The following is a 24,086-nucleotide window of genomic DNA, read 5'->3' on the forward strand; positions in this document are numbered from 1 at the left end:
AGTGTATTTTTCATTTCAGTTATTGCATTCTTCAGCTCTGACTGGTTCTTGTTTATATTTTCTATCTTTTTGTTGAAGTTCTGAGTTCATTCATCCATTCTTTTCCCAAGTCCAGTGAACATCCTCATGACCATTACTTTGAACTCTTTATCAGGCATATTGTTTACCTCCATTTCATTTAGCTTTTTTTCTATGATTTAGTCTTGTTCTTTCATTTGGGACAGAGGAATATGCTTTGTCTAACTCTCTGTCTACTCTTTGTCTAACTCTTTGTCTAACTCTCATTTTGTCTAACTCTCTGATTACTATCTAACTCTGTGTGTGAGCTAGGTCAGTTCCTAGTCTTGAAAGGAATGGCCTTGTGTAGAAAGGTCCTGTGGTTCCCCATAGCAAGATCCCCGCTAATCACCATACCAGTTCTCCAGGGGTATCCCCTTTGTGGGCTGCATCAACCTTCCCGTTCTGACTGTACCACGATTGCTGTGGGCATGCTGGTGGATAGGGCTAGCCTTCAGCCCAGCTGGCTGCAATGACCTGCTTCACCTGCTATGAGTGCACTGGGCACAGTTTACTCCCCATGCTGTTGAAAGGACCAACTGCAGCTATGGTAGGCTCACTGATGGCTAGGGCCCACACTCAGCCCAGGTATCTGTAATTAACCTCTGCCACAGCTGCAGGCACGATGAAAGGCAGAGTTTGCTCCCTGCTCAGCTACCTAAGAGACTTGGCTGCAGGAACTGAGGGTATGCAAGTATGTGGAGTTATTTCCTCTGTCTCCCTAGGGTATGAGTCACTTTGCAGTGGTGCCTGCAAAGGTGCGTGGGTTGGGTGGGGTTGGTCTGTGGGGGGATCTCTGGGCCAGAGCACACAGTGCCAGCAAGACAGATGGAAAGTGTTGGAAGTGGCTCCTGCACTGCTCTGGAAAACAGTGTGGGGTTCTTCAAAAAATTAAAAATAGAACTACCCTACAACCCAGCAATAGCACTACTAGGAATTTATCCAAAGGATACAGGAGTGCTGATGCATAGGGGCACATGTACCCCAATGTTTATAGCAGTGCTTTCAATAATAGCCAAATTATAGAAAGAGCCCAAATGTGTTTTTTGGGCACCTGGGTGGCTCAGTTGGTTAAGTGTCCAACTTCAGCTCAGGTCATGATCTTGCCGGTCCGTGAGTTCAAGCCCTGCATCGGGCTCTGTGCTGATAGCTCAGAGTCTGAAGCCTGCTTCTGATTCTATGTTTCTCTCTCTCTGCCCCTCCCCCACTCACCCTGTCTCTCTCTCTCTCAAAAATAAATAGAACGTTTAAAAAATTTTTTTTAAAAGATGTGGTTTATATATACAATAGAACACTACTTGGCAAGAGAAAGAATGAAATCATGCCATTTGCAACAACGTGGATGGAACTGGAAAGCATTACACTAAAAGAAATAAGTCAGAGAAGGACAGATATCATATATTGTCACTCATATGTGGAACTTGAGAAAGTTAACAGAAGACCATGGAGGAAGGGAAGGGGGAAAATAGTTTCAAACGGAGAGGGAGGCAAACCATAAGAGACTCTTAAATACAGGGGCGCCTGGGTGGCGCAGTCGGTTAAGCGTCCGACTTCAGCCAGGTCACGATCTCACGGTCCGTGAGTTCCAGCCCCGCGTCGGGCTCTGGGCTGATGGCTCGGAGCCTGGAGCCTGGAGCCTGTTTCCGATTCTGTGTCTCCCTCTCTCTCTGACCCTCCCCCGTTCATGCTCTGTCTCTCTCTGTCCCCAAAATAAATAAACGTTGAAAAAAAAAATTTAAAAAAAAAAAAAAGAGACTCTTAAATACAGAGAACTGAGGGTTATGGGGGAGAGGGGGAGGGGAAAATGGGTGATGGGCATTGAGGAGGGCACTTGTTGGGATGAGCAGTGGGTGTTGTATGTAAGTGATGAATCACGGGAATATACCCCCCAAACCAAGAGCATACTGTATACACTGTATGTTAGCTAATTTGACAATAAATTGTGTATTTAAAAAAAAGAAAAGAAAACAAAAGAAATAAAGCAGCCCAGATCTTGGGGGGGGGGGGGGGGAGGGGGGAGTGGTTCCTACAAGTGTCTGGCTATCTAGGCTAAGGGAAGGCAAGAAAAATGGTGCCCACCAGCACTTTTGTGCCAGGAGAAATCTCCTGCAGATTTCTGCCCCCACAGCACATGTTATAAAATTAGTCAATGAATCTGCTTCATGCATACCCCAGGTGCTTTTCAAACTGCGCTTCTGTGCTGGGTCTCTGGGCAAGCTATTTAGCATGCTGGCTCTTTAAGAGCAAGGGCTTGGTTTCCTGTCACCCACTGGCTCTTCCAGAGTTAAGCCAAGGCTAATTTTCAAAGCCATGTTAAAGGGACTTTTCTTTTCAGTGAGGGCCCCCAGGGACAAGGTGCCCAGTGTGGGGTCGGATTCCCTCAGTCTTCCATGCTTATGATGTCCCTCCCCTTTACAGTTAGTCAGGCCAGGGAGTTTGGCTGCAGACTGCAATTCCACCCATCTAACCCTTTTCCATACGGCCTTCTGTCTACAACTAGCAGATCTGTTCTGCCAATCTTCACGTTGTTTTCAGAGGTACTTGCGTAGATGTAATTATTGCCTCAGTGTGTCTGTGGGACGCGGTGAGCTCAGGAGCCTTTAATTCTGCCATCTTTCCCCTTTCTGACCCTCATTCTTGAATGATGGCTTAACTAGTACTGAATTCTAAGTTGAAATATTGGTCTCCTATGTTCTAAATTCTACTGTTGATGAGAAACCTGCTGTCAATTTAGCTGTTGTTTCTCAGAGGTATGGCAGACACTGTTAGCAGCTCTCAAAATATATGTCCCCTTCCTTTTCTGAAGCACCTATATTTATCCAGGAAACTCCCTTGCCGTTCGGTAAGGACACGTAACTGATATCTAGCCAAAGGAACGTGAGCATGTGTGATATTCACCACTCCTGGGCTGAGCTCATTCCCCCTTCCTGGACAACCAGAGCAACTCTGAAGAACACATGGTGAAGGCAGCACAACTACCATCAGCTGGGTCCCTGAGTGCACAGAGCCACCCAATGACCTGAAATACCCACCGAGGATTGTGACATGAAAGAAAGAAACTTGTACTAGATTTGAGCCATTACAATTTTGGTTTATTTTTACAGCATTTTAGCCCATCCTACTTAATATAAAATACTTTTTTTTTTAAATTTTAAGTTCATTTATTTTGAGAGAGACAGTGTGAGTGGTAGAGGGGTACAGAGAGAGGGAGAGAGAAAGGGAGAGAGAAGGAGGGAGAGAGGAGAGACAGAGGGAGGGAGGAAGGGAGGGAGAGAAAAGGAGAGGGAGAGAGAGAAAGAGAGGGAGAGAGAGAAAGAGAGGGAGAGAGGGGAAGAAACAGAGAGATATCCCAAGAAGGCTCCACACTGTCAGTGCACAGCCTGACATGGGGCTCAAACTCAAAAACCATGAGATCATGACGGGAGCCGAAATCAAGAGTCAGACGTTTAACCAACTGGGTCACTCACCCGCCCCAATACAAACTATTTCTAATTGGTTCTTTTTCATATCTTTCCCCTCTCGCTGCATATGTTCCTACTTCTATTTCAAATTTTTTATTCACTATAAGCCTTCACTGTGTCTTGTGCCTGCTCTTAGCCTCATATAAATATTCTTAACCAGAGCATTGACTTATGAAATGTGGTATTCTGCATGTACTTGTATTATAATTATTGATGGCTCCACTACCTTGTGATTCACCATGGCCCAGGGGCTTTTTTCTGCCAGGAATAGGCACAAAGGCAATTATTTACCAATGTGAACTTCCTACTTATAAAATTCATTAGCCTTCATTTCGCCCTGTCCAATTTGTAAGTACCCAATTTATCCAGGTTATCTTTACTTGTTTCCAGTATTTCTGGCCTACAAATATGTACACAGTACATCACTAGTTATGGATTAAAACTAATTAAACAGAACTAGGTCGCAGCCTGACTTGTAAAAGGTTATAACTGATCAAAGCTATCCACACCAGCACCATATCCTTAATAATGTTCCTGTATGACCTTCCCACCATCTAATCGTGGTATCATCTGACCTAAACTACATTTCCCTGGGTTGCTGATGATTACATTTTTCATAATTAAATCAACAGTATGAGAAAGTCAAAACATATGTGCCCTGCTTCCTCCAGACCCTTCCAACGTTCTTAAAAAAATTAGGTTATACTGATATGATTCCGTTTTCCACATTAATTTTTACCCAATGTCCTACGTTTGCTTAAATATAGTAAATTAACATTCTGGTGATGTATATTTTAATGTATCTTTTCCTCACAACGTGACTGTGTCTTATTTACTGCAGATTCTACACATATATTCACCTCTTCATCATTTTGGTGGGAACAGATAATTAATACAAGTATAAATCTCAGAATTATGGAAAAAGGACTTCTTTTTTTTATTTTTTTAAGAAAAAAAATTTTTTTCAACGTTTATTTATTTTTGGGACAGAGAGAGACAGAGCACAAACGGGGGAGGGGCAGAGAGAGAGGGAGACACCGAATCGGAAACAGGCTCCAGGCTCTGAGCCATCAGCCCAGAGCCCGACGCGGGGCTCGAACTCACGGACCCCGCGAGATCGTGACCTGGCTGAAGTCGGACGCTTAACCGATTGCGCCACCCAGGTGCCCCAGGACTTCTATACCTTGTATTAGTTATTCATTTTTTGGTGCCAAACTTTAAGATACCAATATACCTAAAGAAATTAAATATAGGACAGGGACTCATAATAGCAACAGGGAAAGCGTCCTAAGAACGGGAGTTGTTTGAAAGAAGGATATGTTCATTTGGGAACTAGTAGTGTTTACACCACCACCAGAAATGTCCAAATACAGATGAGATAACTGCTGAGCAAACACGCTCATAAAAGTGGTTAAGTCATCACAGGACTATGGAACTAGAGACGGCTTCCTACTTCTCAGTGACTGTCATCAACTTTAGTTTTGCTCTTAATGACCTGGGAAATACTAATCAGAAATATATGCTCTGTAGTTCCTGAGACCTTACTCGGAAGTCCCAAGCTACTGAACGCAGCTCCTGGGATGACTCAACAACCAGAGAAGATGACACTCCTTAAGTTCCATCGTCCACGGCTTCTAAAACCATGGCTCCATTTGTCATTGCTGAAAATATGAACCAAGCCAGTTGCCCAAGGGACAGCCTTTTCTCGACCTCACACAACCTGGGATAGCCTGGCCAACCACAACAGCACCTGAGTTCTGCGCCAGCTTATTCTACTATCATAAACACTTGCCTGCTGTGTTTCCATTCCCTTGGGATTCAGAAAATGCAACATACACATCTCCTCAGACTGATTTTTTTTTTAAAAGCATTAACACTAATGGTAGAAGTTTCGGAGATTAAGACAAGTTTTGGGGAGCAGGCAGATCCCTTAAGTAAAATAATTCTACCTAAACATACATGGTGCTTTTTAGTTTATAAAGTATTTTATGGAGATTGTGTGATTCAAAGTGTCTAAATCATGCTCCTGAACATATATTCCATGAATGATGCCAAAATGTTCATGTGTTAAAATTGAGTAATAGTTTTTTCCCTAATAATTTTTCTTTAATTTGAGGAAAAGGTGCCCTATGTAAGAGACATTCACATTAACAGAATAAAGGAAAACAAATCATAGGATAATCTTGAGAGGTGCCCAAAAGCTTCTGACAAAATTCAACACCCATTCATGACAAAAACCTCTCAGCAAAGTAAGAATTGTTGGAAATTTCCTCAAGAACTTGAGAAATGATGATCTATCAATCATACTTAATTGTGAAAGACTGACCACTTTCCCCTGAAAATTGGGAAAAAGGCAAGAATATCTTCTCTGATCATTTCTATCCAACATTTTAGGATGTTCTGGTCAGTTCAGTGAGGCAAGGGTGGGGGGAAGGAACGGAGATTAGAAAGGGAAAGTAAAACTATTTCTGGATCATGTTTAAATATTGTTTTCTTAATGTTTTTTTTTTTTTTTGAAGGAGAGATAGAGACAGAGTGTGAGTGGGGGGAAGGGCAGAGAGAGAGGGAGACCGAATCCCAAGCAGGCTCCAGGCTCCAAGCTGCCAGAACAGAGCCCAAGGCAGGGCTGAAACCCATGGACCGCAAGATCATGACCTGAGCCGAAGCTGGACGCTTAACTGACGGAGCCACCCAGGCGCCACATGGTAGATCGTGTTTATATACAGTGGACCTTGAACAATAAGGATTTAAAACTGCGCAGGCCCACTTACATGCGGGTTTTTTTTTTTTTTCAATAAACATACGAGAAAAATTTTTGGAGGTCTGCAACGATTTGAAAAAACTCAGACACAAACTGTGTAGGCTAGAAATATGGGGAAAAAATCAAGAGAAAGTCAGGTATGTCATAAATGCATAAAATATACGAAAATGTATTATACTCGTCAGTTTTATCATTTGCTACCATAAAACATCCACAAATCTGTTGTAACAAGTTCAACTTAACCGCCACTTAACACGGCACCATTTGCTGTCGAGAGAAACGTAAACAAGCACGAAGATGCGGTACGGAATCGGAACTGCATAAAACCACCTGTAGTACGTACTGCACGGTGTCATCACCTCACAGCCATCCCTGTCTGCGGTGGGCTCAAGGGTTGCAAGTATCCCCTCAAGACGCCCCGTGACGCTGACCATCTCCGCGTGAGCAGCGTGCCTCTCCAGTGAAATGAAATGCACGTCGCAGTAAAAAGTGATTTCTCACAGTTCTCACGTATTTTTCGTGTTTAGCGCAATACCGTAAATCTTGAATAACACCACGGGACCCATACGAAGCATACCCGCAATGCTGGGAGGGCTCCCAAGAAGCAGAGAGAAGTCAGGATATTGCAAGAATGAGCTAGCTTGCTTGATACATACTGGAGACTGAGGTCTGCAGCTGCGGTTGCCCACCATGTCAAGATGGCTGAATTCAGGAGGAAAGGAGACTGGAGGAAAGGAGACGGGAGGACAGGAGAGGGGAGGAGAGGGGAGGGGAGGGGAGGGAAGGGGAGGGAAGGGGAAGGGGGAGGGGAGGGGACTTTGTGAAGTCACACCAGCAGGTTCAAAATCTTACACTGCTTGCAAAATGCCTTTTTATCTTGTATTGAAAATGCAGCTTTCATGTGGGTAGAGCATTGCTATAAAAAAGGCTTACGTACAGACTCTAAAAAGATTCAAGAAAAAAAAATATATGACAACTGAGAGCAAAAGGAAGGTAAAGGGATCTCAAGTTGGAGAGTTTAATGCCAGCAAAGGATGGCCTGATAATTTTAGAAAGAGGTTTGGCTTTAAAAAAATGTCAAGATAAAAGGAGAAGTAGCCTCTGCAGACCAATGGCCAGCAGATGAGTTCCCCGACACCATAAAGAAAAATGTTGGGGAGAAAGGACATCTGCCTAAACAAGTTTTTTTTTCTTTTTAAGTTTATTTATTTACTTTGAGAGAGACAGAGACAGTGCAAGCCTGGGAGGGGCAGAGAGAGGGAAAATCCCAAGCAGGTTCCAGGATGTCAGCGTGGAGCCAGATGTGGGGCTCAAACTCACCAACCATGAGATCATGACCTGAGCTGAAATGAAAAGTGGACCACTTAACTGACTGAGCCACTCAAGGCAGCCCCTGAACAAGCTTTTAATGAAGACAAAAGTGTCTTATTCTGGAAAAAAAAAAAAAAAAAAACAAAAAAACATGCTACAAAGGACATTTACTAGCAAAGAAGAGAAGTGGGAACCAGGATTTAAGGCGGGAAGCAATGGGCTAACGCTACTTTTTGTGTAGATGCAGTCAGGTAGATGCTAAAGACTGCCCATATCTATGAAGCTGTTAACCCCTAAGCCTTGGAGGGAAAAGATGAACACCAGCTGACAGTCTTTTGGTTGTACAATAAGAAGGCCTGGGCAACAAAAGCCCTTTTTCTGGATCAGTTCCATTAATGTTTTGTCCCTGAAGTCAGGAAGTAGTACCTTGCCAATAAAGGATTCCCTTTTAAAGTTCCTTTGATATTGGCCAGTGCCCACGGTCACTTACAACCCTAGGAGTTCAACACCAAGGGATCAAAGTGCCCCTTATTTGCCCCCAAACACAACGTGTCTAATTCGACCTCTAGATCAGGGGATCATAAGGACCTTTAGGGCTCATGACACACGGTACTCTATGGAAGAGAACTCTGATGGAGAGAACGTCATGAAAGTCTGGAAGGATTACACTATTGAAAATGCCATCATTGTTAAAGAAAAAGCCATGAAAATGCCATCAAGCCTGAAACAAATTCCTGCTGGAGAAAACTTCATCCAGATGCAGTTTGAGCATGTCTGCACAGGATTTACAACAAAGCCAAAGACAGAAACTACAGATATGGCCAAAAAAAAAAAAAAAAAAAAAAAAAAAAGGTGGGGCTAAAGAGTTTCAAGATATGGATTTTGAAGAGCTAACAGACACTGCACTGCAGAATTAACAGAAAATGACTGGAGTGCTTCCGAACCAACGTCAAGGAGAAAAAAGCAGCAGTGCCAGAAAATAAACGGACAGTAGACAATCTGGCAGAAGTGTTCTGATTATTCAAGACTGCTATCTACTTTTATGATGTGGACTCTTCTAGGATACGAGAACTGAAGCTAAAGCAAATTGGTGGTAGGAGGATTGGTACCATATAGAAACATCTGTAGAGAAATGAAAAAGCAAAAAATATGAGACAGAAAATACGATGTACTTCCATAAAGCTACACCAAGTGTGCCTGCGTCTCCCGACTCCCCTTCCATTTCTTCCACCTCCGCCACCCGAGACAGGAAAGACCAATCCTTCCTCTTGCTCCTCGTCCTACTCAATGTGACAATGATAGGATGAAGACCTTTATCATGGTCTACTTCCACTTAATGAACAGTAAATAATCATCATGACATCCAGTTAATAAGCTTATGTTATATGTATTTGGGAAAAAAGTGTCTTCGTGTGAAAAATCTAATAACTATATGGCAAGAACTGTATCACACACTTTTATATCCTCGTCATCACCACCCAAGTATTCATCACGTAAAACATCGCGTACAAGACTTGTATGAAAGGCAAGGCTGTAGGGGCGCCTGGGTGGCGCAGTCAGTTAAGCATCCGACTTCAGCCAGGTCACGATCTCGCGGTCCGGGACTTCGAGCCCCGCGTCAGGCTCTGGGCTGATGGCTCAGAGCCTGGAGCCTGTTTCCGATTCTGTGTCTCCCTCTCTCTCTGCCCCTCCCCTGTTCATGCTCTGTCTCTCTCTGTCCCAAAAATAAATAAACGTTGAAAAAAAAAATTAAATAAAGAAAGAAAAGAAAGAAAGAAAGGCGAGGCTGTAGACAGCCTCTTCTACATAGGCATAAAATTAATAATGTGTTATTTTTCTTATTGTTTTAAACTTTGTTTTCAAAGAATATCTCTACCATACAATATGCCCCTTTCTCTCCTGATTGGAGAAATTATGTATCAGCCTATCATTACAGGTAAGCGGTTTAAAAAAAAATGTAACAACGTTTTCAACACTGTCATACAAATAGAACTATAATACTGTATGCCAAAAAAAATTTATAACGATTCATTCATTAGTGTATAGGCTAGCTACCATAAAGCAATCATATTGTTGCTTCTTTGTGTTATCAATGCATGAATCGTTATACCTGTAAATAAACACAATTTCTTTTTCACATTACCTTTCATTTTTGACATCTAGTGTTAGTAATACATACAATAGCTAGAGTGTTTTTACCGTATAAGACAATACTGATGGAGGTACTGACACACAGATGACTCATCTTGTACGCAAACAACAGGAACTTATGTTTATCAATAAATAGAGTACAGTACTGTAAATGTATTTTCTTTCATGATTTTCTTAACATTTTCTTTTCTCTAGCTTATTTTACTGCACGAATGCAGTATATAATACATATAACATACAAAATATGTGTTAATCAACAGGTCATGATCTCACTGTTCGTTAGTTTGGGTCCTGCGTTGGATTCTGTGATGACAGCTTGGAGCCTGGAGCCTGGAGCCTGCTTCAGATTCCATGTCTCCCTCTCTCTCTCTACCCTTTCCCCACTCATGGACACACAGGCTCGCTCTCGCTCTCTCTCTCAAAAATAAATAAAACATTAAAAAATTTTTTTTAAGAAAACTTATGTCCACACAAAAGACTGCTCAAATTGCCAAAATTTGGAAGCAACCAAAATGTCCTTGGAGAAACCTTTATTATTCAGGGCTTAAAAAACAAAGCAAAACTATCAAGTCACGAAAAGACATGGAGAAAAACTGCATATTGTTAAGTGAAAGAAGTCGATCTAGAAAGGCTACATACTATATGCTTCCGAGTGCATGATATTCTGGAACAGGCAGAACTATGGAGATCAGTGGTTGCCAGGAGATAGAGAGGAGGGAGCAAGGAACAGGTAGAACACGGAGCATTTTTACTATCAGTCTGTATAATACTGTAACTGTAAATACATGTCTTTATGGGTTTGACAACACGCACAGAATATACACCACCAAGAGTGAACTGTAATGTAAACTGTGGATTGGGGGCAATTATAGATGTGTCAATGTAGGTTCAACAATGGCAACAAATGTACCACTCTGATACGGGAATGCTGATAACCAGGGAGGCTATGCATGTGTGGAGGTATATGGGTATATGGGGGTATATTGGGAATCTTTGGCAATTGTACCTTCTGCTCAAGTTTGCTATAAATCTAAAATTGCTTTAAAAGATTAAGTCTACTAAAAAAAAAAGGCTTGTAAGAGGTTAGTTAATATTTCTTAGATACCTAATTAAAAGCACAAACCATAAAAGAAAAAAAAAACAGGTAACAGACTTCATCAAAATTTAAGTTTTTTTATTTAAGAGGCACCATTAAGAAAATAAAAAGCTTAGTCATGGATTCAGAGAAAACATTTGCAAATCATATATCTGATAAAAGACTTTTTAAAAGACTTTAAACAACTGAATTTTTATTAAATATTTTAAATATTTAAAGTTTTTTGAAACTAAGATAACAGTGACAACCCAATTTTTAAAATGAGCAAAAGATTTTTTTAAGAGTGTGAGAGCAGGGGAGAGGGACAGAGAGAGAAAGAGAGAGAGAATCTTAAGCAGGCTCCACACTCAGCAATGAGGCTGACATGGGGCTGACCCCATGACCCTGGGATCATGACCTGAGCTGAAACCAAGAGTCACTTAACCAACTGAGCCACCCACGTGCCCGAAAATGAGCAAAAGATTTAACTAAACATTTCACCAAAGAAGATAACATGAATGACTAACAAGCACATGGAAAGGTGCTCAACATCATTAGTCATTAGGGAAACGTACATTAAAAACATTAAAAACTGCAATGAGAGGGTTGCCTGGGTGATTCATTCAGTTAAGCATCTGACTTCAGCTCAGGTCCTGATCTCACAGTCCATGAGTTCAAGCCCCGTGTCAGGCTCTATGCTGACAACTCAGAGCCTGGAGCCTGCTTCAGATTCTGTGTCTCCCTCTCTCTCCATACCTCCTCTACTCATGCTCTGTTTCTAAGATAAATAAACATTAAAAAAAAAAACTGCAATGATATTATCACCACACATCCATTAGAATGGCTATAGTCAAAACCACTAACAATACTGAGTGTTGGTGAGAATGTAGAGAAATCAAAACCCTCATACATTGATGGTGAGACTCTAACATTGTAACAGCCACTTCTGGGAAAAGTTTGGCAGTTTCTTAAAAGGTTAAACTTGGGGCGCCTGGGTGGCGCAGTCGGTTAAGCATCCGACTTCAGCCAGGTCACGATCTCGCGGTCCGGGACTTCGAGCCCCGCGTCAGGCTCTGGGCTGATGGCTCAGAGCCTGGAGCCTGTTTCCGATTCTGTGTCTCCCTCTCTCTCTGCCCCTCCCCCGTTCATGCTCTGTCTCTCTCTGTCCCAAAAATAAATAAACGTTGAAAAAAAAAAATTAAAAAAAAAAAAAAAGGTTAAACTTGCCATATGATCCAGTAATTACACTCCTAAGAATCTACCCAAGAAAAATAACATAAGTCCACACAAACACCTGTACATGATTTATAATGACCCAAACTGGAAACAATTAAGATGTCCAACAACTGGTAAATGGATAAACAAAATATGGTATATCTATGAAATTGAATACTATCAACAGTACAAAGGGACAAGCTATTAACAGATGTGGCAACATGGACGAACCTCAAGACTACAATGCTAAGTGGAAGAAGCCACAAAAAAACTACATATTCTAGGATTCTATTTTTAGGAAATATCCAAAAAAGGCAAGACACAGAAAGAGTAATGGCTGTCCTGGCTTAGAGGAGAGGACTGACTGTAAACTGGCATGAAGAAACCTTGGGAGTGACAGAAATGTTCTAAAATTAGAATGTGGTAATGGGTGTAAAAGTCTATAAGGATAATTGAACTGTACACTTATGATGGATGGATGTTATGGCATGTAAATTACACCCCCCTAAAACAGTTTGTTTTAAAACTTTGTACAAGATTGTTCATAGCAGCTTTATTCATCATAATGGCCTCAAACTGGAAACAACCCAAACACTCTTCCAAGGAGAATGGAAAAATTGTGGTATATTGAAAAAAAGAGTATTAGTTATTAATAAAAAACAAATTACTGAAACACAAAATATGCATGAATCTCAAAAACCTGTTGACAAAAGGCAGTTTTGTTCTAATGTAGACTATTCCATTTACAAATATTATATTTGTATATAATGTAAATTATGTTTCATAAATGCAAAGTTCAAGAACAGGCAAAGTTGGGGCGCCTGGGTGGCTTAGTCGGTTAAGCGTCCAACTTTAGCTCAGGTCACCATCTCGTGGTTCACAAGTTCTAGCCCCACATCAGGCTCTGTGCTAACAGCTCAGAGCCTAGAGCCTGCTTCAGATTCTGTGTCTCTCACTTTGCCCCTCTCCCACTCACACTGTCTCTTTCTCAAAAATAAATTTTAAAAAACTTAAAAAAAGAAAAAAGAACAGGCAATGCTCATGTATGGCACTAGAAATCAGGACAGCAGTTGCCTCTAGGGTAGGGAGATTGACTGCAAAGGGGCATGAGAGAACTTTCTGGAGCATGAAAATGTTCTGGATCTTGACTGGGATGTTTATATGGGTGCATACACTGATCAAAACACAACACTTAAGATCTGTGAATTTTACTGTATGTACCTCAATAAACTTTTAAATGATTAAAAATTCCTCCCAAAACTCTATAAAAACTTTACTATTAGACAAACTCTGAATCAATCAATCACACTTATTTCCAGAAGGTATGGTTATGTGTGTGTCTATTCGGAAATCATAACATGTCAAATAGTTAATAAAAATGAGTGGCTAATGATTCAATACTCATTTTTAAATGCTTTAATTATGTCATATAATACACACATATATATTCAACTTCTGTATGTTATGGAAACAGAATCAGACTCATTTATTCTTTGTATATTCATTCATTCATTCATTCACTTCAAAAATATTTATGGAGGGCCAAAAATATTTTCCACGCATCCAAGTCCAAATTGCAACTCAATTACAATGCTGATATTTCACTTTTTCTTTATGTCAGAATCATAGTGGACCTCTCAGAATGTTTGCTTAATGTGAGTTTCTTGGTCTAGTCATGGGAAGAAAAAGTGTTAGACAGCCTAATAGTCTGAGACTTAGGAAGCAAAACCAAGTCAAGGGCCAGTCAAGTCCAACAGAGTCAGGCCTCAACTACAGGTACGTATGTATGTACACACACACACATACAAACACAGCCCACCCCCCCACCCTGCCCCTCACCACTGTAAGATAGACCTGGAGCTGTGGCCAGATCCAGGCATCTCTGGATGCCACAGCTGTGGCATCTCTTACAACTCAAGCCTCAGGCTAGGAGGAAGGGAAGGCCACCACCACAGGAAGCCACCACCCTTCCAGTAACTTCCCTTCCACTCTCCCAACCCCCCTTAGAGTCATAACCTAGAGTCTGGTCTAAGCCAGGCCTGGAGGGGTGATGCTGAATGAGCCATGACCTCTGCTCCCCAAAGACTCTGTCTACAGACCACACTAACCACTGCGCAGAACGGTTTGGTGTCGGGGTACTTCCTACACTCCTGGTAGATTTTTTAAAGAGTGTTTAAAATGTTCGTGGCTTTTGACCCAGTTAACTCCACTCCAGGGATTTATCATAAGGAAATAATCAGAGTTGAAGGAAGGAAGTACTGTACGAGCAGCTCACTAGAGCATACTTATAATAGCCTACAGAACACTCTCCTCCCTCAAAAGAATCAAAAAAACTTAAATGCCTAAAGCAGGGAAGTAGTCAGATGAATTATGATAGTCATACTATCTGCAGACATGAAAGACAAGCTTTGCAGGAAAGAGTATTAGAAAATGCTGACAATATGATGTTCAATGATAGAAGCAAGCTAAAAGCTGTATATATCAGGGCTTCTCACAGGGGAGCATCGTGGTATTCCCCCTGCTTCCCAGAGATTCTGCTGATCCTGGAATCCGTGTTACTGAGGGGAGTGAGCTCTTGTCCTCAGATGGTCTTAGGGCAGAGGGGTTGGGAGGCTGAAAACCAGTGGTAGAGTACCATCTCAATACTGGGTGAACAGGAAAAACGTGTGTATATACACAGATCAGAGTTAATCGATGCCAGAACCCTGTGATTGGTAGGATCACGGCCTTGTAAACCAACACTTCTCAAACTTGAATGTGGGTCTTGTTAAAAAATGGATCCTGATTCAATGTCTGGCATGGGCCAGAGATTCTGCATTCCTAACAAGTTCCCAGGCGATGTCCAGGCTGCTGTCCATGGGCCACACGTGGACTAGCAAAGCTGTGGATGCACACATCCTGCAGGACAGACAAGCTACACCAACAGTGACTTTCTGGTTGGTCACGGGATGGGCACATTTACTTTTTACACCCCCTACACTCACCGGATCCTTCGCCATGAAAATTCATTGCTTTTGTAATCAGAAAGAAAACTCACTATTCAAAACCTGGGACTCGGTAATTATTCTTACAGGAGTCCATTCCAAATAATGTGAAATGGAATCAGAAGGTAAAAAGCACTGTCCCCACACATAACACATCTTACCACCAAACTTGTGAGGTTTTCCACACCAAGCAGATCTGACACCACCCAGAGTTAGCGGAGGCCACACAGGGTGAGGGCTCAGCCCCACAAGAAGGCTGCTTCCCACTTCAGATGCCAGCCAGCCACAAGGCCAGGTTGTCACCTACACGTCTACCAAGTTAAAAATTGGGGGTGCCTACATCCCCCTCCTCGGGCTTGTTAACAGCTCTTGGAACTGAGACCAACACTTTACTATTACTGGTTTATTATAAGGGATACAATTCAGGAACAGCCAATTGGAAGAGATGCACAGAGCAAGGTACAGGGAAAGGGTGCAGAGCTTCTGTGCCCACTCCGGGCACATCACCCTCCCAGCATCTTGATGGATCACCAACCTCCATTACATAGGCATGACTGATTAAATAGCTGGCCATTAGTTATTAAGATGATCTCCAGCCCCCTGGGGGGGGTGGGTGCTGAGGGGAAGGGGGTGGGGACGGTGCTGAAAGTCCCACCCCTCTAATCACAGGGTTGGCTCCCCTGGCAACCAGCCCTTAGAGTTGCCTCATCAGCATAAATGAGTGTAATGGAAAGGTACTTATTCTGAATAACAAAAGACACTCCCCTCACCAGGAGCTTGGTACCAGAACCTTGGATGAAGGCCAAATATATTTATTATTATATCACAGAATCACAGGTTTATGTAATGCAACTTGGAATGATTTACAATACCAAAAAATAAGCAACCACCTAGTTCTCTAATATTAAGAGGATGGCTTAAAAAAAAAAAGCCTGAAATAGCACGCAATTATTACAAATAATATTTATAATATTTATAAACACATGAAAAATGGAACGATAAATTTTAATCACAGTATGAGAACTTTGTTTAAATGCTAACATAAAATGAATTAAATGTTTATAAAATGTTAAAATTATTTTTTTTAAAAAGCAAATAGTAAAATGCAACAAAACTGGCAAGAAATACACCAAAACGTTCATGTCTTTGGGTCCTTGAATAGTGGGGTAATAGAGGATTTTTTTTCCCTTTCTCCTTTCCAGAATAAAAGCAAATTGACAGGAAGGAGCTTGCATGTGATTACGATCATGGATGCAAGGATACCAATGGAAAATGGAGGCGGCAGCAGAGAGAAACCCATTCAAAGGCTGGTTACAGGTGATGAGGGAGCATAAGGCAAGCTAACAGGCCACAAACACTGCCCACCCCCCCCCCCCCACCACCAGGTGGAGTATGTGTGATAGTCCTCGGGCACTCCTGGTGGCCCAAGAACAAAGGGAAGGTGGAAAACAAATGGTTAACTGATAGAGATCATAGTCCCGCAGGACCCAAGTCTCCATCACCCCTCCATAGTGATGTGGGAAACAAAGGCATAAGGAAATGGCAGATCGAACTAAATTTCCTTATAACCTGCAGCCCATTGACAAATACCTGAGGCTAGCAGAGTAACAAGTTCCTCCAGGAAGTCCCTACTGTCTTAATGCTAATGCTTTGTAGAGGGAAAAATAACCTTAGCTTGACACTAGCCAAGGCCTCCAGTATCCTGTGAGTCTTCTTTAGCATATGAAAATCTCACTGGAAACTTCCCCAGAACTTTGTCTCCCCCAACAGGGTAGTATGTAACCAGTCTCTCCTCATGGCCCCGGGGCAGCTCTTCCGGCCCTCGGGTCCTGTTCCTATGCTTCAATAAAATCACCTTTTTGCAAAGATGTCTTCAAGAATTCTTTCTTGGTCATCGCTCTGGACCCCACAACCCCACAGTCACCCCAAACACCTCATCACAGGGAGCAGGCTTGGGAGCCTATTAGTTGGGGGATGGGGTGGGAGCGCGAGGCTGTAAGAGGGCTCACTGGACCACCCGGCTAGGAGTGGAATAAGAGAAATAAGGAGAAAGACAATGGGTTTAACGAGGGCAGGCTGGAGCGCAGAGCCGACAAGTCTGGACAAGGGGCAGGAGGAAGGAGACCAACCGCCCACTACCTTTCTCCCTGACCCCCAGCTGGCACTTCCACGAACAGGTCTGGGCAGAAGCTGTCAACAGGAGCAACCTCTGTCTTGGCTGATTGGGGGGTGCTGGCCACCCCTCCATTCAGCCTCCCTGTACAGAATGGATGTTTTCTGCTTCTCAGGAACACCCCAATTATCAATCTCTCCCTTTCCCTCCCCAGGATATCAGGCTCCTCAGGATTCCTTAAGGGCATAAGGAATACAAACTCACGTTTACCTTCTCTAATAAAGCAAAATGAATAGCCCTTTGCCTTGTTCCCATTTCTGGGTTCGTTTCTGGCCTGAACCTCACTTCACTTGTGTCCCTCTCCTGATAGGCAACAAAAGGCAACAGAAACAAATACAAATACATAAACCTGCATCACTGGTCGATGATCAAATTAGCTCTTTTTTTAAAACTACCAAATGCTATGTAAAAATTAATAGCCTCTTTATTACTTCTCCAGGTTAAAAGGTAAACCTGCTGGTCTACCAGCTCTATGATCTCACTGCTAACATGGGGCAAGTGGGACACAGTATGTCACTGTACCTGTGTCAGGATTTCACAAAATTTTTGTTAGCCTCTCACAACACTCCTGCGAGGAACGCTCATCCCCAGCTGACAGCGAGGCACTGGCCACAGAGTGCTCTGTCTGCCACGAGCCCCCACAAAGCAGTGGCAGAGGTGGGGTTGGGACTCCTGCGTCTCCCTATTCCACGCTGACATCAGCCTGTTCTTCCACAACAGGACGGGTCTGCACCCACACGGATTGCCAGGAGAGTCCGTCTCTTTTCCAGAGTCTGTGCAGATTTTAATCCCCCAACAACAGAGCCAAAGCTCAGGGTTCACAGCCATGGGCTCAGGCCTAGCTCTCTTCATCAATTGCAAAGCTGTGGCTACACCAAACACCCTGTTAGGGTTTGTCCTGTAGAACATTTCTCTAACTAAGGCCATGAGGCTGCTCAGAGGGACAGCTCTTGGCTCACTCTGAAAACAGGGAGATCAGAGCTGGGAACCATCTCTACCCTATAGCCTGCCTTCTAAAACTGTGGGGGAAAGTCCTACAAATAAAAGCAAAATTGAAGGAGGCAAGCTCTACCAACAACAGTAAGAGCGGACCCATGGTGAATCCTTATTCCATAACACCTGATGGGCCATGGAATACACACAGCCCTACAAGATGGGTATTATTATTTTACACAGGAGAAAACTGGGGCTCAGAGTGGTTTGAAAAAAGTAGGTCAAGGACACACAGCTAGGCAGCAGAAGAACCGGAAATAATACAGTGATCTCGTGATAGTCCACACTCAGGATCGCACGGCCTCACCTCTGTTTGGTCTGGCCAATAAGCAATCAACCCACTTTCCCATGCCATCTGTCAGTTGGCAAGGGCCTTAGTAATCACCTATCTGAGGGAGCAGACACCCACAAACCTGGATCCGAGTTCTCCGGAAAAGATCCAATCAACCAGCTGTTCTAGCATTTCCCACACAGCTCAGTCTCTCAACTTACTTTCAACTAAACAAGACATTCTACTTGCAGCCCTCCATTCTTCTTTCTTATCATGCTAGGGTAAGTACATGCCTACATTGACAGTTCTAGTAACAAAGGCCTCAAAACATCACCTGACATTTCCTCAAAACCACTCCGACAGGGTTTCATTTAGGGTATTTTTCTCTTTTCTACCCGCCCCCTGCCCACACCCCAGATCTATGAACATTCAGAATTCAGGGGAAGGAAACAAAGATCAGAAAGGAAGCTTCAACTGTAATAAAACTCCAGATATGGACAGAGGTGAGAACATCTGTTCCATGACCCTTAACTGAAAGTTTCAAGATGAGGAAATCAGGCCATCCTTCAACTTGCCTCACAGGAATCTCTCAAAGGCTGGGCTGTGGGCACCTCAGTTCCTCATTCCTGCAGAGGCTTCAGATGGGGCTATGCCTAAGCAGCGGGTAGGAGCGGACCTGTCACTGGCTGCAGACCGGTGGGCGGTGATGGGAGAGTGGGGAGCGCCCCTGCAAATCCTGGGAATCCTCAGAGCGGCTATGGAGAGCCAACGCATGAACTGGAGGATCCACATGGGTCCCAGTGTCAGGCTGCTTAAAGAGGGAGGGCTTGCTGGCGTCCTCTCCCCACGGAACACCCTGGTGCACAAGACCCATATTCCCACTCACAGAGAGTTAGTGGTTTGGGTACTGGGGGTACCCCTTTCCTCTGTGTCTTGCCCACACATCACTCCATCTGGGTTGTATAGCAGGGGTAGGAAACTCTCGAGTTCTGTGTAATAAGCACAGCAGGCAGGGTTTGGGGGAAATGATGACACAGCCTGTATCTTTCTGACATAGAAACACTGCAGAGAAAACAAGACTCTTCATTCCCTCAGGTGAATATGCGCTTTCCCATTTTTCTTGGGACAAGAGCTTCTCAACCTATTTTTGTTATCCCCTTTTGGACAGATGCATAAAAATACTGCTCACTGTAGAAGAAACAACATTGTGAGTGTGACGGAGCCCTGTCTCAAAGCTGGGGACACTTCAGGGAGTAGCGGAGGCCAGGGGAACAGGGGGGCACGACTCTGCTCTAGAACTGCCTTTGGGAATTCCTGGGGGCAGCACATGTGAAATCTCCCAATTTTCAACACTGATTCAGTGGTTTTTTTGGTTGTTGTTTTTTGTTTTGTTTTGTTTTGACTTTCTGCTGGCCCGATAAAACTTCTGTTGGTTGCATGTGGCCCAGACCCCCTCTGTAACCAAGGCAGTTGAATGTAGTCAAAAGACAGTTCACCTAGACTGACTAACCAACTCTTGGGTGTGTAGCTTAGCTGTCTGCAAAAGGCAGTATGGACAGCGGAGGGGCTGGAGAATCCATGCGAAGACCCAACAGATTTGAGTTTGAATCCTGGCTCTGCTTTTCTTAGCTGCAAGACTCCAAGTCCACCATTAACCTTACTTAGCTACCACGCCATCTGCAAAATGGGCTGATGGGAGATTTGTGAGAATTAAAAACGTGTGTGCAAAGACTACCATGAACTCTTCATAAATGTCAAATTTCCTTCCCCCGTAACTCTAAAGAAACGATTTAGCCTAATCTTAGCCTCTTCAGATTTCATGGTTTTCATCTGTTTGAAACTAGAATAATCACCCAGCACTGAGGCTCTACCTCACAGGATGGGATGAAGTGGTGCAGATAAAAACAGGGCGCTTACAACTTAGAAAAGTATGATCGGCTTGATTGCTAACACCCTTTCCTCTCATTTCGAGGCCAACAAAGCAGCAATCTGCTTTCCTAAATGTGTTTATCCCCTTCCGTAAGGTGATGTGGGGAGAAGATGGAGTCACAGGTGTGGTAATTCTTTAAAACAGCGATTAGCAATCAACTCCCCAGGGTCCAATCCCACCATCCTTACACAGAGGTGAGGAAACATTAGGTCACTGCCCGGTCACTTAAGGGCCCAGCAAGTCTGTTTTCTCTCTCCACGCCTTGTTTTAGACAACCGAGAGGAAGAAAGTCAAGTCACTTAACAGCTGCAATGTTTCTTTTCCTCACACAAACAAAACTGAGCCACAGGCCAAACACATTCATTGAAGTACCATCACTATGACATTTTCCAAACGCACGGGGATTTTTGTCAATTCTCTTATTTTCCACACCCTTTGACAAAAGTGGGACATGCTTTGGCATTTCCTCAACTGACTGACTTAATGCATCTTTACAACTTCTTTTACACGAATGGGACTACACCAGCAAGGTCTAGGCTGAGGGGCCTGATCTAACATTTCAACTTTTTTTTTTTTTAATGTTTATTTACTTCTGAGAGAGAGACAGAGCATGAAGGGGAAAGGGACAGAGAGAGAGGGAGACACAGAATCCGAAGCAGGGCCCAGGCTCTGAGCTGTCAGCATAGAACCCAATGGGGGGCTCGAACCCACGAACCGTGGGATCATGACCTGAGCAGAAATCAGACGCCCAACCGACTAAGCCACCCAGGAGCACCAACACTTCAACTTTCAACTATTACGGACAGGTTTTCTCTTAAAAGCAAAGAAGCATTAAAATAAGTTCCGCTGAAGCTACTAAGGATTTTTACCTTTCAGGAGTATGCCTCTCCCCACCCCAAACTTTAAAAGCTCCCTCATGCAATCGCCATGTTTCCAAATCACCAATCAAGCATGACAGAATGAGCAGGAATTGTATAATAAATCTAGAGGAAAAAAATGAGCAAGTTGGATGAATATACACATATTACTCCTCTCACCCAGCCCCTTCTTCAAAGCAAGGTTCTGGTAAAGGAAAAAGAACACCACAGAATGTTTTAGGGGTCGCTTCTTTGCTAAACACTTTCAAGTGTTTAGCCTGGGGCAAACAAGGTGAAAATGGCAATACAAATAGGTTAAGATCTCTTTCAGGCAATAAGTAGACCTCCGCTTACCTAGTGATTTGTTTTTATAATGTACACTCTTTACTGATGTATATACCATGCTTCCAAAAGTATACACGAATCTTAAATGGATAAGTACTGTGTTTACTACTCTGAGCTGTTTCTTGACGTGCATAACTTGGAAAGGATTTGGGCAGCTCAGAAAAACTGCTACCACATTTTACACAACCTGTCTGTCTGGACACAACTCAACCCCTAGGCTTGCTAATACCCTTTGTATCAAAAGGGCTGACCCAGCATCCACCTGCATCAACTTGATCCCCTCAGCTCTGTCGCACTCAGCAAACACCCTATGCCTTCTGAGCAAAATAAAGCAGCACCCCACGAGGGAGAAAAAGAAGTTTTAGGAGTCTGAAGAGGCAGGTTTTACACCCGATTTACAAAGAGTGAGGGTCTGTGGAAGGCCTTGAATCTCTTCTAGAAACACTCACTGGTGGTGCCTTCCAAACCTACCGTCAGGAAAACAAACAAACAAAAGCTCCGCTGGCTGTGGTGGTGGTGTTACTTTTAAAGGAAAATGCCAAACATAGGAAAGTAGAGACAATAGTGTCAGGAATTCCATACCCCACCCTTCATCCCGCTTCAACTATTAACAACTCACAGCCAATCTCCTTTGGAGCTCCCCCCTCACTTTTCCACTAGCAGTGTTGCCCCAAAGTGGTTTATTTTGAAGCAAACCCTCCATCTATATTTCAACTTCAGTATGTATTTTTAAAGGGTTTTTTTTTTTAACAACCACAATCCTAACACCATTACCAAAAATAACTAAACAAAACTAATATTTACTTGTACGATCAACTGACCAGTACACATTTCTTTCATTGGCTCAATGTTTCATGAACTTCTCCCCTTCGAATCAGGATCCAACCAACGTTCGCAGACGGACTGCACTGCTGTGTCACGTCTCTTCAACAGTGTTTAAACCGCAGGTTCCCTCTTCCCCGTGATTCTCACGGCAGCCGCGCTGATCCCTAGTGGCAAATTCCCAATGATTCAACTCTGGGGATACCACAAAGAGACTCCGGTCTTAAAGGCTTGTTTAAAAAACGTCAGACACGTATATTAAGCAGTCATTTTTGTAATTAAATACGTTTAGAAAAAAAAAATCTGAGAAGTACAAGCGAAACGATTTGACCTGAAGCGATTAGCAATCCTCAGGGCCACTCAAGCACGCGTCCTTTGCAATTCTGATCCGTGTGGGTTTATTTATGAGGTTAGAGCATATCCCAGCCTTACCCGAGTCTTTTGCAAAAGGTGGGGCGGAGCGAGCCGGTTTCCTCGCAGGACCTTCCTCCGCGGGCTAGGTCCTGGCGGTCGCCTCCGGAATTCCGGGGTTGGACCCAGCTGCCGCCTCCCAGGGCCACCTGCCCAGGTGAGAAAAAGGAGCTTCAGCGGACGAGTTCCGGAAAGCAGCCCCAGGTTATCTAGAAGGAATTCTCAGCCAGCCAGGATAGAGGAACGAACCAGGGTACCACGGTCTCGTAGAACAAACAGCCCTGAAAAATCTTGGGGCTTAATCTCTGTGCCGGCGCGCGCGGGGGCACGGTCCCCAACGCCGAAGGGCCAAGAGAGGGGACGCGGAGTCCGCCCCAACGAACACACGTGCGTCTGTGTACGTGACTGATTACATCCACCTCTGGGTGCCAGGGGAGGAAAATTACATAGACCATTTCTACATCACCTGTGTATGCTGAAAAGCTATCTCCACTGGAAACAGGGTGTGAATGTCTGGCCAACCCAAGCCACGGACCCCGGACCAGAAACCCACTACAGACCGCCGGCGCGAAGGCTACGCGATAACCCCCAATCCGAAGCGGTCAGGCTCGGGCGTCTGCAGCTTTCCGCCAAGGGCCCTCCGCCCCACTCCAGGATCTCTTAAGTAGTAAACCCCAGCTTCTGAATCCCTGTAAGAGAAATTCGTCTCCTTCCTCGACGCGCACAACGCGCGCTGGAGAAAACGCGGGCGCCGCTGACCATTCTGGACCCCGGGGCGAGCAAGCAGGTGTGAACCGCCGGGCGCCGGCCCCCGCACTCACCCGAAGTGCAGCGGTTTCCGGCGTGCGCTCCGCGTTCCCGGCGCTGGGTGCCAGACCAGGCACCTGCTGCGCCCGGCCCCAGGTGACCGCCGAGAGAGGGGCGGGAGCCCCGCGCGCCCGCCCGGCTCCGCCCCGAGCGCTCAAAGGAGGAGGGCGGGGGCAGCGAGTCCGGCCCCGAAGCCCCAGCTGCGGCCGGCTAGCCGCCTGGCGCCAGGAAGCGCGGGCGTCCGCTGGGGGCCGACTTTGAAAACGCACGCCCCGTTGCGACCCCGCCGGGAGGCTGGCCGGAGGGGCGCCGCCTGCCGGTGGGGCGGCGACAAACGATGGAAGCCGCCACCCCGGATCCTTGGGAGAGGGGTAGAGAAAGGGGAGAGCTGCAGCCACTCGCCGCTTAGTGACACCCCGTGCCGTGTACCAGGCGTTGAAGCCCCAGCCCCAGCCCCAACCC

General features: G+C 44.3%; 1 protein-coding gene across 1 annotated transcript in view; it reads right to left on the reverse strand.

The window, feature by feature from the left end:
• GPR160 (G protein-coupled receptor 160) overlaps positions 1-23,855 on the reverse strand; it is a 58,044-nt gene extending 34,189 nt beyond the window's left edge. The window contains exons 1-2 of the mRNA XM_043594935.1: positions 23,639-23,855; positions 22,839-22,966 (exon numbers count right to left, since the gene is read on the reverse strand). The gene's annotated coding sequence lies outside the window, so the exon portion shown is untranslated. The remainder of the gene's footprint in view (positions 1-22,838; positions 22,967-23,638) is intronic.
• Between the last annotated feature and the right edge of the window lie 231 nt (positions 23,856-24,086).

Source organism: Prionailurus bengalensis, chromosome C2, assembly GCF_016509475.1.
Source record: "Prionailurus bengalensis isolate Pbe53 chromosome C2, Fcat_Pben_1.1_paternal_pri, whole genome shotgun sequence".
Classification (NCBI taxonomy): domain Eukaryota; kingdom Metazoa; phylum Chordata; class Mammalia; order Carnivora; family Felidae; genus Prionailurus; species Prionailurus bengalensis.